This window comes from Moschus berezovskii, chromosome 9 (assembly GCF_049115385.1).
Source record: "Moschus berezovskii isolate FMDL1 chromosome 9, NW_MosBer_1.0, whole genome shotgun sequence".
Classification (NCBI taxonomy): Eukaryota; Metazoa; Chordata; class Mammalia; order Artiodactyla; family Moschidae; genus Moschus; species Moschus berezovskii.
Genome location: NC_142468.1, coordinates 51,195,459 through 51,219,812, shown reverse-complemented (window position 1 = coordinate 51,219,812; position 24,354 = coordinate 51,195,459). Strand labels below are relative to the sequence as shown.

General features: G+C 45.6%; 1 protein-coding gene across 3 annotated transcripts in view; it reads right to left on the bottom strand.

Moving 5' to 3' along the window:
• CGNL1 (cingulin like 1) overlaps positions 1-24,354 on the bottom strand; it is a 176,272-nt gene that overhangs the window by 131,366 nt on the left and 20,552 nt on the right. The window lies entirely within an intron of this gene.

Genomic DNA, 24,354 nt, shown 5'->3' with positions numbered 1-24,354 from the left:
AGTGGGCTGCCATTTCCTTCTCCAGGGCATCTTCCCAACCCAGGGATCAAACCCAGGTCTCCCGCATTGCAGACAGATGCTTTACGATCTGAGCCACCTGGACCCAACTCCTATCCCAGATGCCCTGGGAGAAAGAGAGGTCCCTTTGTTGTTTAAAGGTAGAAAGGGAATCAGCAGAACTTGGTTTAAGAAAGAGAGATGCAGACATAGAGAACAGACTTGGTGGACACAACAGCGGAAGGAGAGGATGGGACGAATTGGGAGAGCAGCATTGAAACATTTACATTACTATATGTAAAACAGCCAGCCAGTGGGAATTTGCTGTACGACGCAGGGAGCTCAAACCCAACGCTCTGTGACAACCTAGAGGGGCAGGATGGGGTGGGAGACGGGAAGGAGGTTCAGGAGGGAGGGGACATATGTATACCTTCGGCTGATTCATGTTGATGTATGGTAGAAATCAACACAATTATAAACCAATTATCTTCCAATTAAAAATAAATAAATTTTAAAAGAAAAGAGTTCCTCAACAGCCCAGGGGTGCCTCTCCTATTTCTACATATAATGGTGTGTTGGTCTGCTCAGGCTATGGTAACAAAGCACCATGGAGTAAGTGGGCTTAGCAGAAATTTCTCACAGTTTTGGAGGCTGGGAATTCCAAGATCACAGTGCTGACCAATTCAGCTCCTGAGGAGAGATCTCTTCCCGGCTTCTTGCAGATGGAGAATGTCTCTTTCGTCCTCACCTCAGCACATGTGTGTGTATGAAGAGAGATCTCTCACTCCCTCTTCTCTTAAAGCCACTAATCCCATAATGAGGACCCCACCCTCATGACCTCATCGAATCCTATTACTTCCCAGAAGCCCCACCTCCAAATACCATTAAACATTAGGACCTTAACACTTTATTTTGTCAGGGTCATAAACATTCAGTCCATACCAACCAGGTAGGAACCAAAGCAAGCAGAAGGGAGAAAAGATTATAAGAACCCTATCATCCAGTCGTGTGGAGCCACCAAACATTGAATAGATATAAGAAAATGAACCACTCACAAGCTTTCTCTAACTCAGGGCCCTGATGGTCGAGTCTTTATCTTCCAATTTCTCTCTTTCAAAAAGTCGTAAGATTAAAAGAATCTAACTGGATTACAAATACATGAAACCACCTCACTAAAGCATGTGAGGAAAAAGAAACTCTGGAAATGAGTGGAGTCTCCAAATACAAAAGCAAAAGGAACAATACCATACTATTTCACTGTTGCCAATAAAGTTGCTTCCCACAGAGGGATGGTTTAGCAATTCTGAAACCACTAAATATATACACGGGAATTGAACAAGTAAACGGATGGCAGGTGTTGGAGCCCCATTTCTCACTGTTGGAGTGGAGAGTTACAGACATGCAATGGGAGAAGACTAGAATGATCCCTGTGATAAGAGATTAGAACAATAGACATCAGTATAAACTCATGTTTAGCTTAATAAAGACAGACGGTTACATATTTATAAACATGTTTATACACAATACACACGTTTTCCCTTGCTCTGTAAGCCAAGATTGCTTAGGAGCAGTAACATTTCTATTGCAGTGAGCATACCTGGGGCCCAAATCTTGGTTTCTAACATCAATAAATTTTCCCTCTAAAGGAACCAGAGCTCCTTAAAGAAATGGCTGATTCTAGGACAGGGGTAGGAAATATATAAGCTAAGCCTGGAGCATCTTGTGGTGTTAAAAAGTAGAAAAGGCTTTTAAAGTTAAAAAAAAAAAAAGCCACAATGATGAAGGAATGTCAAAGAGACTTTGGAGTCCCTAGGGGCCAAAGCTAGAACACCTTGAGCAACAAAATAAACAAAGTGGTCTCGGATTCAACGCTATGATTTTTCAGTAGCCATGTACGGAGTTGGACTATAAAAGAAAGCCGAGTGCCAAAGAATTGATGCCTTTGAATTATGATGCTGGAGATGACTCTCAAGAGTCCCCTGGACTGCAAGGAGATCAAATCAGTCAATCCTAAAGGAACTCAATCCTGAGTATTCATTGGAAGGACTGATATTGAAACTCCCACAATACTTTGGCCACCTAATGCGAAGAGCCAACTCACTGCAAAAGAGCTTGATGCTGGGAGAGACTGAAGGCAAAAGGAGAAGGGGGCGGCAGAGGATGAGATGGTTAGACAGCATCACAGACTCAATGGACATGAGTTTGAGCAATGGGAGACAGTGGACAACAGACAAGCCTAGTGTGCCCATGGGGGTCACAAAGAGTCAGACATGACTTAGCAACTCAATAACAATATTGGATTAAAATCCAAAGTATAAAAATTAAAGAGTTCCCTGGTGGTCTGGGCTTCCCTGATGGCTAAGACAGTAAAGAATCTGCAAGAGACTCGGGTTTGATCCCTGGGTCAGGAAGATCCCCTGGAGAAGGGAATGGCTACCCACCCCAGTATGCTTGCCTGAAGAATTCCATGAACAGAAGAGCCTGGTGTGCTACACTCCATGGGGTCACAAAGAATCAGACACTACTGAATGACTAACACTTTCACTGGTAGTCTAGTGTTAGACTTGCTGCTTTCACTTTTGTAGCCCGGGTTCAGTTCTTGGCTGGGGAACTGAGATCCCCAAGATGTGCAGCATGGCCAATTTTTTTTTTTTTTCAATTCAAAATATAAAAATGAATATCTTTGAGCTTATACTGATATAAACAAGTGACTGAATAAATACATAAATGGGACGTGCAGGCATGCTCAGTCATATCTGACTCTTTGCAACCCCATGGGATGTAGCACACCAGGCTCCTCTGTCCATGGGATTTTCCAGGCAAGAATACTGAAGTGGGTTCTTCAGGACATTCCCTTCTCCAGGATATAAATGGGAAAGACAGACAAACCTCCCATGCAGAATTCAAAATGATTGATTTAGATACTCTGCCCTAAAGGAAGGGGAGCAAAGCTCCTCACTCCCTATGCATAGACTGCACATAGTAATTTCCACAGAGAACGGTATGGAAAGGAGAAAAAAGAATAACTTTACAAGGAGAAAGAGATAAATAACCATGACTGGTCAGCCAGGTCCCTATTTTACTGAGATCAATAGTGATAGGCAGAAGGGACTTCCTTCGTCTTCCAGTGGCTAACACTCTGCACTCCCAATGCAGAGGGCCCAGGTTCCAGACCTTGTACGGGAAGATCCCACGTGCTCCAGAGAAGCTAAGTCTGTGCGCCACAATTATTGAGCCCTCCTGCTGCAAGATGCAACAATGGAAGCCTGTAAGCCTAGAGCCCATGCACTGCAATGAAGAAAAAGCCCTGCTCACTAAAACTAGAAAAAGCCTGCATGCAGCAATAAGGACCCAGAACAGCCAAAAAAATAAATAAATTTTTAAAAAAGATTCATCATACAATGATGAAAATGGCACTGCACCTCTGTGGTCTTCCTCTGAAAACCCTTAACCACAGTGCAATCATGAAAAAAAAAGACAAATTCTAATACAGTGACATCCTATAAAATACCCAACAAGTCCTCCTCAAAACTGTCAAAATCATCAAGAACAAGGAAAATCTCAGAAACTATCACAGCCCAATAAGACATGACAACTGAATGTAGTATGGCCTCTTGGATTGAGTCCTGGAACACAGATAAAATCTAAGATAAAACTTAGATAAAATTAAGCAAATCTCAAAGTATGAACTCTTGTTGTTGTTCAGTTACTCGGTCATTTCTGACTATCTGTGACCCCATGGACGACAGCACCCCAGACTTCCCTGTCCTTCACTATCTCCCTGGAGTTTGGTCAAACTCATGTCCATTGAGTCAGTGATGCCATCCAACCATCTCATCCTCTGTCGTCCCTTCTCCTCCTGCCTTCAATCTTCCCCAGCATCAGGGTCTTTTCTAATGAGTCAGCACTTTCCATCAGCGGGCCAAAGTACTGGAGCTTCAGCCTCAGCATCAGTCCATCCAATGAATATTCAGGACTGATTTCCTTTAGGATTGACTGGTTGGATCTCCTTGCAGTCCAAGGGACTCTCAAGAGTCTTCTCCATCAACACAGTTCAAAAGCCTCAATTCTTCTTCAGTGCTCAGTCTTCTTTATGGTCCAACTCTAACACCCATACATGACTACTGCATAACTAGTAGTAGTATGAACTCTAATTAATAGTTTATCAGCATCTGTTTCTTAATTGTGCCAGACCAAATGTATGACATTAACAGAAGAAACTGGGGAGTATGTGAAAACTCTCTGTACTATCTTCATAATTTTCTCATAAAACTGAAACTACTCTAAAAAGTTTTTTTAAGTTTTAATTTACTTAAGGGTAAAAAAAAAAAAAAAAAAACCACTGGTCTGACTCATGGCTGTGGTCAGTGTGCTCACTCCAGAGTCAACACTTGGGATACTTGACTCACCCTCCACCTCTGGCCTGCTGGGTGGCCAGTGTCCTTCGGTCACCGGGCACAGCATCCTGGTTAGGTCTCAAAATACTGCTCCTGGATCATCCCTCTGCCAGGAAGAACAGGGCCAACAATCCTCCAAGACCCAGAGAACTCAGAGCATCACATCACAGTTACCCAAAGAGGCATCCAGCCAGTTCATGACCTCAGAGTCCTGCGCAAGGTGGGGTGAGAAGGTGATCTACGTGGTGAAAATTTATGAGCTGTGGACAGTTTCCCACAAGCCAAAGAGTAGAACTAACTAACAAACTTGCAAACCTCATGCTGTGGAAGGGAAAAGAAATAACTAGCAAACTGGGTAAACACAGAAGAAACACATTCCCCAGGGAAGGTAGCATCTGAGCAGAGTTTAAGTGGGAGCATTAAAGAAAACATGTGCACCAATGCTGCTCATAAAGACAGAGCTCTACTCCCCTCCTCTTCCACATCAGAGAATGACATTGGATGTTGCTGCTGCTGCTACTGCTAAGTCACTTCAGTCGTGTCCGACTCTGTGTGACCCCATAGACGGAAGCCCACCAGGCTCCCCCATCCCTGGGATTCTCCAGGCAAGAACACTGGAGTGGGTTGCCATTTCCTTCTCCAATGTGTGAAAGTGGAAAGTGAAAAGTGAAAGTGAAGTCGCTCAGTCGTGTCCGACCCTTAGCGACCCCACGGACTGCAGCCTACCAGGCTCCTCCATCCATGGGATTTTCTAGGCAATAGTACTGGAGTGGCTTGCCATTGCCTTCTCCGACATTGGATGTTACTTGGATAAAAAACAGAAGAGCAGATTCAGTCACAGAGCAGAATGGGAGAAACCAAACAAGAGGAAAAAGAGGAATTACAAAGGGATTGGGAGCAAGAAAGAAGTAGTAAAAAAAGCGAGATGGGAGCAATTATAGGGAGAAAGATTAATTCAACTTGTCTAGCCACAGGAAGTCACAGTGACAGGAAGCATGGAATGGGGTGTTATTTGGGTTGAATATAAAGAGACCAAATTAAAGTTCCACTTCAAACATCCCTTAATAAGCACCAGTAAGAACGAACTCCCTGACCCAAGAGCTGGAAGGCTCCTTTGCTCCCCAGCTGCTCCTCTGTTACAGATGCTCTTGACCCTGACCGAGTCTCAGATGTTGCAGACACCCTACACTGTAGCCTGTTGGACCCAGGCTACCACCACCCCTGCTTTGATCTGAACCCAATGCTGCCAACCAGGAACTTCCCTGGTGGCTCAGACAGTTAAGTGTCTGCCTGCAATGCAGGAGACCTGGGTTCAATCCCTGAATTGAAAAGATCCCCTGGAGAAAGAAATGGCAACCCACTCCAGTACTCTTGCCTGGAAAATCCCATGAATGGAGGAGCCTGGTAGGCTACAGTCCATGGGGGTTGCAAAGAGTCGGGCATGACTGAGCAACTTCACTTTCTTTTCTTTCTTTCAATGCTGCCAAGGCCCCAAACTAACAGTTAAGACAGTGAGTGTGTGCCACCCAAGGACATCAACCCAACCCACAGACCTACCAGACACCCGGGTAATGCCCCTGAGACCCCCCCAGGTACTGTTCTTTCACAGCAGCTCCACCTCCACATTCCTACAATTTTTTTAAAAATTTTAATTAATGTCTGTCTCCCCTATCAGACTGTAAGATCCATGAGAACAGGAACTCTATTGGCTTTCTCATCATTTTGCCCCAGGGCTCCACAGCATGCCTAACATAGTGCAATTGTTTATGAATTAAATGAATGAATGCATGGATGGATGAAAACATCCCTCTCCACCCCTCCCCCAAGCAATCTGAGACCTTCAGAAGCAAAAGAGGATATTTTAATTCCAAATGACTGGGAGATTGGGATTGACACATGCATACTGTTGATACTGCTTATAAAACAGATGGGGATTCCCCAGTGGCTCAGTGGTAAAGAATCCAACTGCCAATGCCCTGGGCTGGAGAAGGAAATGGCAATCCACTCTAGTATTCTTGCCTGGACATAGGAGCCTGGCGGGTTACAGTCCATGGGATCACAAAAGGGTCAGAAACAACTTAGTGACTAAAAACAAACAATAAAGTAGATAACCAATGAGAACTTACTGAAGAGCACAGGGAACTCAACCTAATACACTGTGGTATGTACAGCTGATTCATTTTGCCATACAGTAGAAACTAACATTGTAAAGCAACTATGCATGCATGCTTGCATGCTAAATCACTTCAGTTGCATCCGACTCTGTGCGACGCTGTGGATGGTAGCCCACCAGGCTCCTCTGTCCATGGGATTCTCTAAGCAAGAATACTGGAGTGGGTTGCGATTTCTTTCTCCAAGCAACTATACTCCAATAAAATTAATCTTAAAAAATAAAGAAAAAAATCCCAAGTGACTAGTACAGAGTTTGACCTGGGAGTCAGTTTACCCATAGAAATGGTGATATAAATAATGATGAAGAGTCTGGTGCTACTAAACAAACCAGATACATAATTAGTAGTATAGTAATAAATAATAGCAGGGCTTCCCAGGTGGTACTAGTGGTAAAGAACTCACCTGCCAATGCAGGAGATGTAAGAGACGCAGGTTCAATCCCCGAATTGGAAAGAAGGAGAAGGAAATGGCAACTCACTCCAGTATTCTTGCCTGGAGAATCCCATGGACAGAGGGGCCTAGCGGGCTACAGTTCATGGGGTCACAAAGAGTTGGACACGACTGAAGTGACTTCACACAGCAAATAATACCAAGCAATCATTGGGCATTTACGAAGTGCCAACCACTATGTTATACCCTTTTCAGACATTATTCAGCAACTCTGCCAGGTAGTTATTTCTTATCACTCTTTTGCAGGTGAGGTAACTGAGGCTCAGAGGGCTCAGTCACCTGTCCAAAGTCACCCAGGTAGCTGTGACAGAGTCACAAGCCATCCAGGCCTGTCTAACTCTAAAGCCCCTTCTCTTTACTACTCCAGAGTTTAGCTACGTAACAGGAGCAACAGATGTCAGCTGGGGCCTAGAATCTAGCCACCATTTATGACACTGAATCCCCAGGAAGACGCCTTCTAGTTCCAAACAGACTAATTGCAAAATAAACTTTAGTAAACTATCTGATTCCCCGGTTGGAGACCACCTGCGGAGGCCCAGCTGGTCATGCAAAGAAGCAGGGACAGAGGAAGTCAGGTGAGGACGCTGGCTTCAGTGTGGAGAGGAGGCAGAATTAATTCTAAGGGGAAAATGAGACTGTTTTTCACAATTATAAAGGAGTGGTAAGCTGTGGTTCCAATAGCCTTGGGAAAAGGAACCAGAAACATCTTCTGCCCACATATGCAGAGAGACTGGGCATGTCGCCACCCCAGACTCTGACCATCAAAAGGGATGGCGGATTCCCAGTCCATGTAAAGAGTCTGGATGTCATCACTTCCACCCTCACTCACACACATACAAAAAGCTGAAAAGAAGTTGGCCAATCCACGGGGCCACCATGGGGCTTCACTGAGACCATGAATATGGAAGCACTTATTCAACTGCAGTATAAAACAGTAGGTGCTTCCCTGGTGGCTCAGATGGTAAAGAATCTACCCACAGTGTGGGAGACCTGGGTTTGATCCCTGGGTCAGGAAGATCCCCTGGTAAAAGGAATGGCTACCCACTCCAGTATTCTTGCTTGGAGAATTCCATGGACAGAGGAGTTTGGAGGGCTACAGTTCATGGGGTCGCAAAGAGTCGGACACAACTGAGCTACTGACACACACACACCACACACATTAATAGAGTAGAAGGCATCAAAACCATATATCTGTGGATTTCTTTTTTAATCCAACCTCTGGTATTGACAAGTATAAAAACATAGCAATAGTTCAGCCTCTGAACCAAAGTAGATTTGCTACACAGGGGCTCGAGAGCAGATTCCAAGCATGGTGAAAGAACACTCAGGACACAAAGCCCCCCCGAGCCTGCTCAGAGTTCACTGCACACTGGACTTATTCCTCTTCTGGCAGGGCTGCCAAAGCTACAAGGTCACAGAACCACAGTCGCATGGCTGGATTTCTGAAAGGCACCATCAGGTTTCTCTTGGGAGCTTTGGTGTCAAAGACATATCCAAGACCCCAACCCACCAAGAGTCTGTGCTAGACCCTGAGCAGACAACAGATGAGGGAAGTGGGAAGGCCTCCAGAGGCAATGGGGAGCTCGTTACTACAAGAGAGTGGGTGGCCTTGGGAAGACGTGAAGTCAAGGAGGCACGTGAACTCACTGGCTTCAGCACACATTTATTTTCACTGTAATGGAGGTTAAATCTCACAAGGCTAAAAGCATTCCTTCTGGAGGCATCAATGGAAAAATCCCTTCCCTTGGCTTTTCCAGCTGGAAGCTGCCTGCAGGTCTCAGCTCTCGGCCCCTTCCTCCATCTTTAAAGCCAGCAACACAGCATCTTCTGACTTTGTTCCCCTCCTCACAGCCTCTCCTCTGATTCTTATTCTCCTTCTTCCTCTTTCCCCTATAAGGACCCTCTCCTGAGCTTCCTTAATTTAGTCACACTCCCTTCTCCGTGTAAGGTGACACATGCACAGGTTCCTGAATTAGGGTGCAGACATCTTGGGGGCAGGGGAGGCATTATTCTCCCTACCACCTAAATGGGCAGGGAAAGTCAGGCCCCAAAACAGAAAAAAAAATTAATATTCAGAGAAAAACAGGGATGGGACTTCCTTGGAGGTCCCGTGGTTAAGACTCTGCCTTCCAATGCAGGGGGAGTGGGTTCAATCCCTAGTCAAGGAGTAAGATCCTACACGCCACGCAGTGAGGTGAGGGGTGGGGGGTACCCTTCAGAGAAAAGCAGGGATGAGAGGATATTTTTTTCCCCCAGCTTCCCCAGTTCTGCTTTCCTGACCTGCTGCCTCTTGTCCTTGAATTTCTTGAGACACCACTCATCTGCTCTACCAGTTGTCTCAGAAGATTCACTTAGCTCTCACCCCAAACCACACAGCAGGTGGTGGACACGAGATTTACACCCATGGCTCTCTCACTTTAAAGCCCGTGTCCCAAACCACAGGCACCCAGGAAGCACAGACAATCTGTGGGAAACTTAAGGAGCTGAGCAGGTCAGCAGACTGGACTGAACGGTCAAGCTTAACAAATCACGTTTAACAAGGAGAAATGAAGGCCCTTAAGAAACCAACTATTTGACTGCAGGATGGGCGAAGCACAGAAGCAAACCTTGTTTTAAAAAAAACACTTGGAGATCATAGTTGAGAACACATTCACTGTGAGATGACTGTCAAAAGATCGCTACGACCTCTGAAAACTACATATCCAGGAGGGATCCAGGAGGGCAGGGCAGCTAACCATACTGCAGACACCCCTGAAATTAAGAACAACTCCCCCAACTACTTCAGAAATGTGTCTTTTCACCCAAGCACGCAGTCTCAGGGCAACATGCAGGGAGTCCTGAGGACAAACGTGCCACCTACCCAGCAGTGACCATAGCCAAACGAACCCGGCTAAGTGGTGCCATCATATCTCCCTCCCTGGTGAGTTTGGAAGCTCCCTCTGCTTGGGATGATCAGCAGGAGCCTAGTGTCAGAAAAGTTTAGCCAGGGTAACTTCAGGAACAAGAACCCAGGAGAAGGCACCAGCTACAGGAGAAGGGGTGCTACAAACAGGATAAATTGTCACCAAATGTAAATATCAGAAGGGCTGTCATGTGAAAAAGGGATTAAGCTTGCTGTGTGGGACTCCAAAGGGCAGAACAAGGAACGATGAGCAGATGTGCCAGGGACACAGATTCCAATACAAAGGAAGGGAGGAATAGTGTTCTAACAGCAATGCTTGAAGGTAAACAGCATTGCTTCAGTGGAGGAATGCAAACAGGGCAGGGCTGCCAGTTCACAGATGGGTTTAAAAGGCGATTCCAGGGTCAATCCATCAACAAGGGAGGGCTCTTCCAAATCTGTAGAGTCAATGACTCCCTCTCCTATTTACTAACAATCATCTATTTACATATCAGACAAAACATCAGACAGTCATCCCAGAGACAGGAAGCACAGTGGTGAGAACAGCCACGCACACTCTTTAAGAGGGAAAAAGATAACAGAAAACCAGAGAACAAGGTTTTCCCCAGATCCTATCCTGGGTTTTCATATGTACAGAATGGACTTGAGAACAAGCCTGCTGACTGGGTGCAGCTACTCCTGCCTGCAGTTGGGGTGGTGGTGGAGAGGTGCTCTGGCCCACTGGCTGCCACCCACTGTCTGAGGGACTCCAGCCTGGACCGGAAGTGAATGAGTCAACCTAGACACAGCCCTGACACCAGACTCATCCCAACACCAACTCCAAATCATCATTTGCTGGTTGCCCACCCAGCAGAGGAAGGAAATCAACTAACTCTAGCCTGCCCCAAAGGAAACCTGGGATGCCACATTAAAAGCTGTAAATGCTTTTGGACAATGGACAGAAAATACAGAAAACACGAGCCCTAGTGGAATTTTCCAAGAAGCACTGGAAACTCATGGTTGACAATATCTATCCTTTCAATACTCAGGAAGAGGTAGAAAAGCACCTGGAGGCTCTCAGGGAGTCATTACAAGATACTAAGGAACTGGATGCTAAAGCTGAAACTCCAATACTTTGGCCACCTCATTGGAAGAGTTGACTCACTGGAAAAGACTCTGATGCTGGGAGAGATTGGGGGCGGGAGGAGAAGGGGACGACAGAGAATGAGATGGCTGGATGGCATCATCGACTAGATGGACGTGAGTCTGAGTGAACTCCGGGAGTTGGTGTTGGACAGGGAGGCCTGGCGTGCTGTGATTCATGGGGTCGCAAAGAGTCGGACACGACTGAGAAACTGAACTGAACTGAAGAAACTGTGTATAGAAGCTGAACCAAAGCCCAATGCAAGTATCCATACTGAAGAGGAAAGTGAGGAAAACCAGCGGGAGCAGAAGAGACAGCAGAAATGTCAGAACTGCCAAAGTGGAAGCACCTTAAGTGGAAGTATGAGCAGATCTGGTTTGGGCTGCCCACTGGGAGTATAGTGGGTGAAATCGAGGGATGTATGAATGAATGCTGAGCCAGCCATGAGCAAGTCCTCGAGAGGATGAAGAGAGCCTCCAGATAGCTCAGGATGACTCTCAATTCTGGTAGAAGATGGACTCAAATTCTCATGAAGACTCAGAAACTGGCTCTGGTCAGACAAGTCTCTGTGTCTATAGATGGAGTCCCTACTCATGACACTGTTCTGTAATATTTTGATATTGAGAAGAACATTGCCAATAGCACCATTCAGTATGGTATACATTTAATAAATTTCAGTGAACTTCGAAAACTGGGTTTTTTAATGTGGTCTCTGTGTTCTCTAAGCTGCCACAGGTTATTTTCAGACTCTTAAAATATAAGGTCCACCAATATGTTATCCTGCCATTTTTAATTAAATCTCATTTTCTCCTCTGAATCTGAGAAGGCTCAAATACAATAAACTTTGCTAAGAAAAGGGCTGCATTTTGTCTTTTTAGCAAAAGAGAAAAAAACAAGCCACATAAGTGCATCGTATTCCATGCAAGAATTGAAGAGCACGCACATACACCAAGATAAAATTGGGAAGCAAAGGTTTAATACTTGGGAAAAGTAGTTTTGCTAGGTTCTATTTAGTTTCTCTAGTAGTTAACAAGACTGTTTACAGGTTTTTAACAAATAATAGAGCAACAGATACATTTAGATTGATTTCTTCCTCTCTTTCAATTATTATTCTGAGCCTCACATTCACTTCCCCACCTGCCCCAACATTCTCTCTCTCTCACACACACACACACACACACACACACACACACACACGTTGGCACCATGTACACACAGAAATGTCTGCCTCAAAAGAAAAAAATAGGGACTTCCTCGATTGTCCAGTGGTTAAAGAATCCACCTCACACCGCAGGGGACATAGGTTTGATTCCTCATTGGGGAACTAAGATTCCACACACCATGGAGCAACTAAGCCCTTGTGTCACAACCACTGAGCCCATGCTATGCAACTGGAGAAGTCCATGCATCACAACCAAGAGCTTGCACAGCCAAAATAGGGGGGGAAAAGTGATGGGAAGACTCCCAAAGTCCTCCTTCAACTATTGGCCGAACCAGCTGCAGGGAGTAGAAGAGGAGAAAGAAGACAGCTCTCTCTTCAGGGATCCAAGCATCATTTAGTCACAAGCAGAAAGCCAATATTCCCATCCAACAGTGACATAAGCAGCTCCCACCTTAACTAAGGAAAAGAATCTACAGCTTACCGAGTGGCTACCATGGGTCAGGAGTTCTTTGAGGCACCCTGTCTAGGCTCACATTTAATCTCCCTATCAACCTAGTAAAATGGGAAAACTGAAGGACGATGAGTTTCAGTAATTCAGACATATAACAAGCTAACTCCAGTCCCATCACTTCATAGCAAATAGATGGGGAAACAATGGAAACAGTGACAAACTATTCTCTTGGGCTCCAAAATCACTGCAGATGGTGACTGCAGCCATGAAATTAAAAGACACTTGCTCCTTGGAAGAAAAGCTATGATCAACCTAGACAGCATATTAAAAAGCAGAGACATTACTTTGCCAACAAAGTTCCGTCTAGTCAAAGCTATGGTTTTTCCAGTAGTCATGTATGGATGTGAGAGTTGGACCATAAAGAAAGCAGAGCGCTAAAGAATTGATGCTTTCGAACTGTGGTGTTGGAGAAGACTCTTGAGAATCCCTTGGACTGCAAGGAGATCCAACCAGTCCATCCTAAAGGAAATCAGTCCTGAATATTCATTGGAAGGACTGATGTCAGCTGAGGCTGAAGCTCCAATACTTTGGCCACCTGATGCAAAGAACTGACTCATTAGAAAAGACCCTGATGCTGGGAAAGACTGAAGGCAGGAGGAGAAGGGGACGACAGAGGATGAGATGGGTGGATGGCATCACCGACTGAATAGACATGAGTTTGAGTAAGGTCCGCGAGTTGGTGATGGACAGGGAAGCCTGGTGTGCTGCAGTTCATGGTTTTGCAAAGAGTCAGACACGACTGAGCAACTGAACTGAACAAGCTAACAGATGACACAGCTGGGATTCTGAGAGCACCAGGTTTGTCCCACTCAAGTCCATGTTTGCCCACTTTACCGACCCTGCTAACTCTCAGCACACAATCTGCATGCCTCTAATAGGGAATCCCCCAACCAGGAGGCAATTCCACTCACCTGAACAGGTGAGCACACACTGCTCAGAACCCTGGACTGTCTTGGCTAAAATACCTTCTAGGCTGATGGCTCCTGCCTTGAGTCTTTCAAAACAGAGGGAGCCATCACCCCCTGTCAACCTAGGAAAGGGCAAGGCCCAAGCCGGGCAACACACAGTAAAGATGGTCCTCGGGGAACTTGCTGTTCCTAACTCCCTTCTGGATGTTTGGTTTCTCAAACCAAACAATATTTTATTGGACTTGTTTCTCTACATTTTTCTCAGAAGAAAAACAACTTCCCAGGTGGATTCAACACAACCACACCTATTCTTGCTGTTCAGTTCAGTCGCTCAGTCGTGTCCGACTCTTAGCGACCCCATGAATCACAGCATGCCAGGCCTCCCTGTCCATCACCAACTCCTGGAGTTCATTCAAACTCACGTCCATCGAGTCAGTGATGTCATCCAGCCATCTCATTCTCTGTCGTCCCCTTCTCCTCCCGCCCCTAATCCCTCCCAGCATCAGAGTCTTTTCCAGTGAGTCAACTCGTCGCATGAGGTGGCCAAAGTATTGGAGTTTCAGCTTTAGCATCAGTCCTTCCAATGAACACCCAGGACTGATCTCCTTTAGAATGGACTGGTTGGATCTCCTTGCAATCCAAGGGACTCTCAAGAGTCTTCTCCAGCACCACGGTTCAAAAGCAGCAATTCTTTGGCTATCAGCTTTCTTCATAGTCCAACTCTCCCATACATGACCACTGGAAAAACCATAGCCTTGACTAGACGGACCTTGGCTGGCAAAGTAATGTCTCTGCTTTTTAATATGCTATCTAGGTTGGTCATAACTTTCCTTCCAAGGAGTAAGCGTCTTTTAATTTCATGGCTGCAATCAGCATCTGCAGTGATTTTGGAGCCCAGAAAAACAAAGTCTGATATTGTTCCCACTGTTTCCCCATCTATTTCCCATGAAGTGATGGGACCTGATGCCATGATCTTTGTTTTCTGAATGTTGAGCTTCAAGCCAACCTTTTCACTCTCCTCTTTCACTTTCATCAAGAGGCTTTTGAGTTCCTCTTCACTTTCTGCCATAAGGGTAGTGTTATCTGCATATCTGAGGTTACTGATATTTCTCCCGGCAATCTTGATTCCAGCCTGTACTTCTTCCAGCCCAGCATTCCTCATGATGTACTCTGCATATAAGTTAAATAAGCAAGGTGACAATATACAACCTTGACGTACTCCTTTTCCTATTTGGAACCAGTCTGTTGTTCCATGTACAGTTCTAACTGTTGCTTCCTGACCTGCATACAGGTTTCTCAAGAGGCAGGTCAGGTGGTCTGGTATTCCCATCTCTTTCAGAATTTTCCACAGTTTATTGTGATCCACACAGTCTAACAGCAAGAATGTTCCCGCGACCATTTGATCCTCTCTATGAACGCCTGGCTTCCCAAGGGAGGGGCATCAGTCAGCCCCACCCCCTCTCAGCAACCTGGAAGCATCGTAGATTCTCTCCACCTCCTGCACGACCCCAGTTAGTGGTTACTTCTGTTCGACCCTGCCCCCCAATATCTCAGCCGCTCTTTCCCATCCTCATGCCAGTCCCCTAATTGGGACCATATGTGTGTCCCATCCACGTATCAGCGGTGGCCTCAACTGTCCTGCAGCCTTCACTCTTATCTTCCTCCAACCCCCTGTCCACACACCTGTGTGGTCTTTTCAGATTTGTCTGTTCATTTGCACTTCAGCTTAAGTATTCAAACAGTTACTTCCCTTGAGTTAAGGATAATAATACAAGCTTCTTCATCCAGCATAGAAGGCCAGGCCCCTGACAGGCACAGACCATGGATCAATGGTCTGCAAAGGCTCCAGACTCCGTGACTTCTGTAAGCCTGCCTGGCCACCCCGACTCTTCTCAGACCTCACCTTCCCTGAGTCCCCAGCCAGGTTTCCTGCCTTGTGTTCCCCTCACCACACACACACACCACAGTGCCCTTCTCAGCACAAACACTGACCGAGACTGTCCACTTCCTTCTCTACTTCCCCATTACAGTGCAGGGGCTCCTGGAGGGAGGGCCTGCCCCTTCATCTCTATAGTGTTTAGTACTCAATGACCCTCAATGAAGGCACATGTGACAAAGGGTCAAAGGGCAATGTGAAGAGCGCACCCCAAGCTGACTGATGGATAAGCGCAAAGGCTCCAGAAGTTTAGCTCAGGGAAGGCTGCCCAAGCTCTGCTCTGAAGTTTCAGAGTCACATTTCTGAATAATCTTGATTCAGTGAGTCCAAAGAGAACAACTGAGCTCCCATATTAGAGAAAGGAGACTCATCTCTGAATGAGGCTCTCAGGACAAAGGTCTCCATCAAAGGAAATGATTTCAGCCTATGAATGTATGTTTTCATCAGCCCTGACACTTGAGGCCCCAGGGGAAACCTAATGGTTTCCCCGTTACCAAAATAAATGTTTAACAGGGTGTGTTCCGTCCTCAGTTGCTTTCAGAAATGACTTCAGGGATTGGTCTGTTTTCTTTCCAAGCATCCCATGTGCCCTAAGACTTCAGCAGGACTCAGACATGTAATCAGGTCACTTAACTTCCACCCCACCCTCTCAGCTCCTTGTCTTTTGAAGATACTACATAGAATAATAATACTTTCAGATATGGAATGAACAGTCAGAACCCCCTTTTTTGAACTTAAAAATTTAAATATTATCAAAAGGGACCTTTTATTTTCAGTAGCAAAAAGGCCACACATTATTCTAATGAGCTTTCTGATAAGAAAACTCATCCACTCTAGTCTTGTTTTTCACAATTACTTCTTTTGACGATTTTTTGTGTGGTAAGACTAGAAGTGATACAGAAAACAAGAGATGAGGAATCTTTTAACAGTTTCTAAAATCAAAAAAAATAGATCCAGACATCAGGTAAATTACAGCAAGTGAGTCAAGACCTCCTATAAACACTAAATCTTAGTTCTCACTGCTGTAACAGAATGTTTTGAAACTTCTCACGTATCCATGAGCCCCAAAACATGGAGTGGTTATCTTTCATGGGCTGGGTGATTCCATAGGCTAATGAATGCGAGGATTATTCCAAATATTTTGGAGAAGGGGCAGAGATTTCCACGATTTGGGCTATCGTCCACTTTCTGGCCTCAGAACTGTCATGGCACTTGTGGGTGTCATTTAGACAATGAGCGTGCAATGAGGCTCGGGGTCTACCAGAAGTCGAACCTTCCGCCATCTTGGGCCTCATTGGTTCTAATCGGTTTATGTCATATCTTTAACGGCTATGTTATTCTTTCCAAGGTTGTGCCCTGCCCATTTCCCTCCTGTCTCAAAGACAGCCCACCTTCCAAGCACACTGTGGACCAATCAGCAATGACAAGAATCACAAATTTTACTATCCACTGGTACAGTAAGCACTGGGTTACTACTATTCGGTAAACAGTATTTTGATAAATAAATGCATGTAAGAAAAAATGACTTGTTTCAGAAAGTATTCAGTGTGTTAGTTGCTCTGTCATGTCCAACTCTTTGTGACCACATGGACTGTAGCCTGCCAGGCTTCTCTGTCCATGGAATTCTCCAGGCAAGAATACTGGAGTGGGTTGCCATTCCCTTCTCCAGGAGATCTTCCAAGTTCAGTATGCATACTAATAACTTTTAAATTTACACGGCACTCTCAAGTGAGTCTGATTAGTATGCTCTCCTGTGCTTAATCGGCATCTTTAAACACACTTTTGAGAGGAGCACCCTCTACACCTGGCAGGCATCTTGTTTCCTGAAGTACTCACTGCAGACCTTTTGTTCCCACCCTCAGGGCCCTGACCCATCATTGACCCCACTCTTCCACGTCCCCATACCACGGTCACCTTGCTGTAACTGCAGAACAAATTCCAGAGTTCTGGGCTCCTAACTGGACTTCCCACCTACTCCCTTCTCCAAACCCTCAATTGGCCTCCTGCTCCCATCACAACAATCCTTAAGATGACATGCAAAGTCCATCACTGTCCCCCATCCCCACCACCAACTGACAGAACATGCTTTCTTCATTCATTCTGCTCCAGCCACACCGACACTGACCTTGCTGATCCCGGAACACACCAAACACCCTCCTGCCCCTGTGCCTTCTGCCTTAGGGCCATTGGTGTCCCTGTCCTTTTTCCCAATACCCTTCCCCCATGTAGCCAAGCTCCAGACTTTTGGGTCTCAACTTCTTGGTTATCAATTCATAGAAAAAAATCTCTCTCTCAGAAAAGATTACTCCCATTAAGTAGGATTTTCCACCATCCCCTGCCGCCATCCTCATAGTCCACCTCATCTTGGTGCACTGTTCTTCTGGCTCTGGTCATCTGCTGATATACTGTAGTTTGTTTATTTGTGTTTACTGGCATCTCCCCTGCTAGGTCTCTGTCACTAGAATTCAAGTTGCCATGAATGGGCGCTTTGCTAAGGACATTGCCATATCATTAGGATTAACGCAGGGCTTGGCACACAGTGGGCTCTTGGTAAACACTTGTATTAAATGAATGAATGAGTAAACAACATCTGCATTACATGCAAGTTGCACCCCTACAGGGGTGATAAAGCTCCACAGTCTCCAAGACCCTTCCTGTCTCTGAAGCACCCTGGGAAAAGACACTAAGTCTGGGCTGGGGGAAGGGAACACAGAAGGAGCATAGAAGTAGTCAGATTAGTAGACCACCTTCTCAGGGGTCCCCAGCTCATGCCCAGGAGACCAGAGTCAGCTCCCTCTCCTCCCTGCCCACTGCACATCCTTGAAAGACAGGAAAGAGCTGAAGAATGCAATTTACAAAGCCAAAAATGCTACAGAAAACACGATGCTACAAAAAACAAGAATGCTACAGAAAACCTAGGCAGAGTCAGAAGAGGAATCTCTGGAAGAGGAAAACCTTACCTGAGGGCAGGAAAAGGAAAGGTCACAGCTCCCAAAACTGGAGCAACACAGTCAAGAGCAATACACACTGCCCAGGACGGAAAGTGGCCCAGCCCAGAGATCATGGGAGCAATGATGTTGATGTCACCACTGACAATGGAAACGACAGGATGGATGAAGTGAAAGAGCCATCTTTTGGTAACTAATACTTGCACTGCATTTTACACTTTAAAGCATCAATACAACGTGACTTTACTGATTCACATAAAAGCCAGTAAGGCAGGCAGTAAAATTTTACAGATAAGGAAACAGGCTCAGAAAAGCCAAGTGACTTTTCTACAAGACTGCACAGCAAACAAGCAGAGGTGGAACTTAAAGGGTCTACCTGCTACAAGGACTGAAGACTCCCTCAATTCCAAATGAACTTGATTCTTGAGGCCCCACTACAAGTGATTAATCCATGGAATGCAAATAACTATTCAAAAGCAGGATACCCCTTACCCCCCTCACCCCAAATTCCTCTAGAGATTTATTTCACACTCTCTTGACTTGGGAGAAATCTGGCCTTCTCTAAGCCTCCCTAAGGTGGCCAAAAGCTGAAAAGCCCAAATAGAAGTCAAGCCCAGGCCTTTAAAACTGTTGCCTCAGGGCTCTGCAAAACCACAGCAAGAGGCTGCAGAGTATAAAACAAAACTGCTGCTGAAAGTATTTTTATGTGAAAATGCACCCTCTGCAAAAACTTGTTATAAGGGCTCATATTTTTCAATAAGTTCTTTCAAAATGCCATTACCATCACTCTCATGGAAACTTGGGTTCAGAAAACGCATGGCAGGTTCATTAAATTGATTAGAACTGCATTCTTACTTGAAAATATCTGATGTGCAATTAAAAAAGAAAAAAAAAATCTCTGACATTCATAAATAAATCCAAAAAGATGCTGCTCTGGTAGATGCAAAAATGAAGACAGAGAAAAGAAAGGATTTTTCCTGGAGTTCCAAGAGGTCCAAAGCTGGGCCCTCCAAACTCGGCAGGGAGAAGGGAGTGCAGACATAGGCCACTTTCCTGGAAGCACGGCAGAGTTCAGAGGTCCCAGGCACAGATCCCAGGCACAGAACAAGCACCCAGGCTGCCTTGAGAAAGCACGAGGGGAAGGGGTGTTTCTGACAGTCTAAGTCAACACCTCTCAGCACAATGGAAACCAATGAGAAGTCAGGGCTGACCGCAGAGATGGGTCCAGCGCACTCCTTGGACAGCAAACACATCTGGGCTCTGGGCCCCACCAGTGCTGTGGGGGACCGCTTGCCTCCATGGGGGCCTCAGAAGGGGCAGGGGCGGGTACCAGGGCTCTGGGCTGTGTAGGCATCTGCCTCCAAGAAAGGCAGGGGCCCCACCACTCCCTGGCCATCTTCTCAGGCTGTTGCTTCTGCACAACGTCACCCCCATCTATCTAGACTGAGTATTTGCCAGCTTGCCTCCATCCAGCCAGATGCTGCCTTTCAAGGATTGCGTATTTCTATAATTATTTCCAGGAGAAGCAAACACTTTCGAGCCACTAGGGTTTGCCATGGAATTCACTTTCCCACAGCGGGGTGTCGGTCCGCCTCTGCCCCTGCTCTCTGTGGGTGTGCGACAGGGTGGGCCCCCAAAGCCCCACCATCAGTGAAATCTGGTTTGAAATAAACCCCTCAGCATCAGTGAAGTGTTAATTCACCTCTTGGGTTTGGCTTTTTGTTTCTTGGTTGTTTTTTTTTAACCCCGTATTTCTTTGAAAGGAGCCTCACTTTGGAAGGAGGGTTTTAAACATGCTCCTTTTAGGCCATACTGCAAAATAATATCATTTTCTTAGCAGCACAGTCTTGGCCTAAAGGCTTCCAGGAAACCAGCACGTTGTACTGGGCCCCAAAGAGGGGTGTGTCAGCCTGGCCGACAGAGCTCAGCATGAGTCAGGGGCAGGTTGGTCTGGCCAAGACCACCTCTGAGGCTGCCACTGAGAAGGCAGACCTCCTTGTCAACAGCTGGCAGTCAAAGTTCCTTAAGAGTCACTTTCAGAAGACTCTTCTGACATCAAGTTCCTGGCAGGCACAGTGGAAAGAACTGCCTCCAAATGATAGCACAGGATTCCATGGTGGCCTTTTCTGACATCATTGGAATTACCACCTCCAATCTCTTGAGTAGATCCAGGAAAGTGCCCAACCCTTAGATTTTCATTTAAACTAATGCAGGCATGCAGTTGGAATCTCAAAGACCCACTGCCTCGTCAAAATACTTGGGCCTGTAGCCCTAAACACTGAGGGTTGGGAAATACTTTCCCTGAGGGATGGGATGGAAAACACAAAAGGCTCCCATGAGTAATTTAACCTCCCAGGGACGGGGGAGCCTGGTGGGCTTCCATCTATGGGGTCACACAGAGTCGGACACGACTGAAGTGACTTAGCAGCAGCAGCAGCAGCAGCAGGAAGGGCAGAGGGTGAAGGAGCTGGAGCCTTTAAAACTCCCCCACTTCAGTGCCACTGGGCATTTAACTTGTCAAACACAGAGCTCCTACTATGTGCAAGTCACCTTCAAGATGGTGGAGAGGGCATACTGCAAAGCCTCCACACAGCAGAGGAATCAGGTTAGGTTCAGCTAACAACTTTGGCTCAGTCAGAAATAAGCATGGAGAGCAGCAGTTCAGGGCTGGTACCATGGCTCTAAGGTCATCAAGGATCCAGGCTCCTCCTTTCTTTGTGCTCTGCTAAACTAGAGCAGGGTTTCCAACACTACAGTTACCTCATGATCCCAAATGGCTGCTGCATTTCAGCCACTGTGTCCATGTTCCAAGCAGTAGGTTGGAGGACAGAGAAAAAGCCAAAGGGGCGCATTGTCTATACAAGTCAGTCCCTGGAACCGTCTTATAAGCCACACATCACACTTCGCCTTTCACTCACTAAAGCTTAAGTCGCTGGCCCATAGCCAGATGAAAGAGAGGCTGGGAAATAAAGTCTTTTAGCTTGGCACATTGCTGTACTCAAAAAGTCAGGCTTTTGATTACTGAGAAAGCAGGATAGGATACTGGATGTAAAATTAGCAGCCTTTGCCACATAACACATAGAAAGAGAATTTGAAGATAAGCCAATCTGGAGGTCTACTAAGTTTAACAGTTGGAAGTAGGAAAAAAAGAAAAGGTATTGAGGGTTGAAGGCTCAAGTGATATTATACTTCATGGAAACTAAAAACTTTACTAAGTTGGAGGTGTTATGAACAAGTAATAAAACCAATTTCCCAGAACTATCCACCTTTGAATTGAACATACTTCATGAAACATTACAGCTCAAAGGGAAGTTTCTTAGGCATTCTAGAACAGTGGCTCCATCAGACTCACAAAAGAGCTTTTTAAAAACAAATCCCTAAGATTCCCCACTTTTAGAAATTGTGATAGATGGTTTAGAGTTGAGGCCTAAAATTCTGTACACACACACACAAGCAATTGAGGTAATTCCTCCGATGGGTAGTCTGGTTCAAAAGCAGTGATTTCATCCAAATCTTCATTTCAAACATGAGGAGACAATTTACAACAATCATGTGACTCGTCCAGGGTCCCTAAGATCACCCAACCATCCCCCAGAGGTCTTAGATTCCAGGTTAGATCCATCCATCCAAATTATAGTTACCTACCCACCAGCAAACATGGTACAACGGTCAGCTGAATCCCCACCCCTGCAGTCAGACCCAGCATTCAGAGACACATGCTTCCTGGTGCTTCAATACCACCTACACTAGGGAACTCGAGGAGGGGTTAAAATAAGTATGTACGCACAACGTGTGCATGAATCTGCATCTACACATCCACATCCACAGCCCCCTTCTCTGACATCTCAAAGACCCTGGGAAGGAGGTAAAAGGCACGAGCCAGGGATAAAGAACAGAGGCTGGCAGTGAGCCACACTTTGTGAATGCAGTCGTTTCCTGTGTTGGGGATTTCCCGACTAAGTGGAGGCGAATCCAAATAAGGCAGGTTCCACCATCAATTGGTTGGAATCAAACAGCCAAACTCTCATCTCAGCCCCTACCCAACCATAGTGGGGGTGGACCACTGTCCTGACAGCAGTGTGGCTGCTGGTGGGATCAGGCTGTGGTCCTACCTACCTGGCTTCCCTAGGTTCCAGCCCATTTCCACAGCCTGGTCCCCACCGCCCCAGTCACATGAGTCTCACTGCATCATCATGGTGCTGAATAGATGGTCTCTGCAATGGCACCCCACTCCAGTACTCTTGCCTGGAAAATCCCATGGACAGAGGAGCCTGGTAGGCTGCAGGTCATGGGGTCGCTAGGAGTCGGACACGACTGAGCGACTTCACTCTCACTTGTCACTTTCATGCACTGGAGAAGGAAATGGCAACCCACTCCAGTGTTCTTGCCTGGAGAATCCCAGGGACGGGGGAGCCTGGTGGGCTGCCGTCTATGGGGTCACACAGAGTCGGACACTACTCAAGTGACTTAGCAGCAGCAGCTTAGATCTATCAGGGTTAGTTTCTGTTGCTAAAAATAAAAGGCCCAGGATTAATGTCCTCAAGGAAGTAGGGAGGGCTCCAGATCTCCAGAGGTTATCTGTCTCAGGATAAGTGGATAACCCAAAGTGTGGAAGGGGGACAACGGTTAAAGGAAGACACTCAGGCTAGGCATGGCAAGGCAGAGACCAGAGGACCCAGAAGGGATCTGATGGGGTAGCGACCAGCATCTCCTCCGCGGCCCTCTCTTTCTTCCATCCATTCTTCCTCTTCTCTCTCCTGGTCTTGTCTGCCTCCCTTCCTGACAGAAAAGCATCCATTTCTCCTCTTTCTTGCCCGTTACATCCAAGAAATAAAGCTATCTCTTTTGTCTAGAAGGTAAAACTCAAAAAAAAAAAAAAAAACAACCTGACACTCTTGGCTGTGCTTTGAAAACACAAGGAGACATGCAGAAACTGCCTTTGATAAGGGTGGGGAAACAAAAGTGCACACTGGTACACTTGTAGCAGACAATACCAAGTTTTAAGTGTCCACACCACCTCATCCAGCAATTCTACTCCTAGTAATTAACCCTGAACAGAACAACTACACAAACATACTTCTAAGTATATAACTTCACATGTACCGAGTATTTCTAATAACGTAAATGTCCATTCATAGGAGTTTGGCTACCAATCACCTACAATGGCAAAGAATCTAAAACAGAATGCATACATATGAAAGAATCACTTTGCTGTACACCTGAAACTCATACAATATTGTAAGTCAACCACAGTTCAATTAAAAAAACAAAAACTATGCTTAAAAAAAATTAGGAGCTTGGCTAAATTATCCATATCATGGAATATCAGAAAACTATTTTTTTTCATGATTTATGTACACAGCCTTGGAAAGTATAAATAAAGATACATTGTTTTTAAAGGTATCAGAACAATGTATAGAGAGATATATTATGAGAATAGCCTCATTTCTAAAAAATAATTTGCATGTATAAAATTATATTAACATCTAAAAAAAAAAATTTACCAAATCCTTAACAGCAATTATAATTAGAGGAGATAAAATAGGGTGCCTTCCATGTAAGTCATTCATTTCTGTAGTGCTTCAGTTTTCATTACAAACAAGTAATTACAATAATAAGAAAAAAATAAATATAAATGGAAGCTGAAATGTCCTTTGAACATGCAAAACAGTGGTGTTGGGAAGCCCATGGTTTCCGTTTAGGGCAACAGGCAATCCAGCACCCAACACAGAACACAATTCAGCATGAACTTCCTCCTTCCTCCTCTTTTTACACACAACCACACACAGCTGAAAGCTAAAATCCCTACCCAAAGTCAAGTAGAACCAATAACACAAAAGGGCGAGCT